General features: G+C 62.0%; 1 protein-coding gene across 1 annotated transcript in view; it reads left to right on the forward strand.

The window, feature by feature from the left end:
• The window catches only part of HDAC7 (histone deacetylase 7), a gene marked incomplete at its 3' end in the record, with an annotated part of 15,986 nt that overhangs the window by 9,099 nt on the left and 6,621 nt on the right, over nt 1-266 (forward strand). The gene's annotated exons all lie outside the window — the stretch shown is intronic.

The following is a 266-nucleotide window of genomic DNA, read 5'->3' on the forward strand; positions in this document are numbered from 1 at the left end:
TCCCTGCCCTGCCATCCAGAGCAACTCCGTGCTCCATCCCTTGGTGCCTCCCATTTGAGGCTTTGCATAAAGCCACTAAAGCTGGTTGCATCTGGGAGGACTCAGCTCAGACCCTGAGAGCCACCTCCAGAAGGGGCTGGTGTGTGGGTAAGGCCACAGGCACCACATCAGCACCTTCCCCGAGCTCAGGACAGGCGTGAGAGCTGCAGCCAGCCCTGGTGTCCGCAGGGCTGAGCAGCATCCCCGCATTGCTGCCCTGCAGCAGG

Source organism: Nestor notabilis, unplaced genomic scaffold (assembly GCF_000696875.1).
Source record: "Nestor notabilis isolate BGI_N333 unplaced genomic scaffold, ASM69687v1 scaffold20823, whole genome shotgun sequence".
NCBI classification, from domain to species: Eukaryota; Metazoa; Chordata; class Aves; order Psittaciformes; family Psittacidae; genus Nestor; species Nestor notabilis.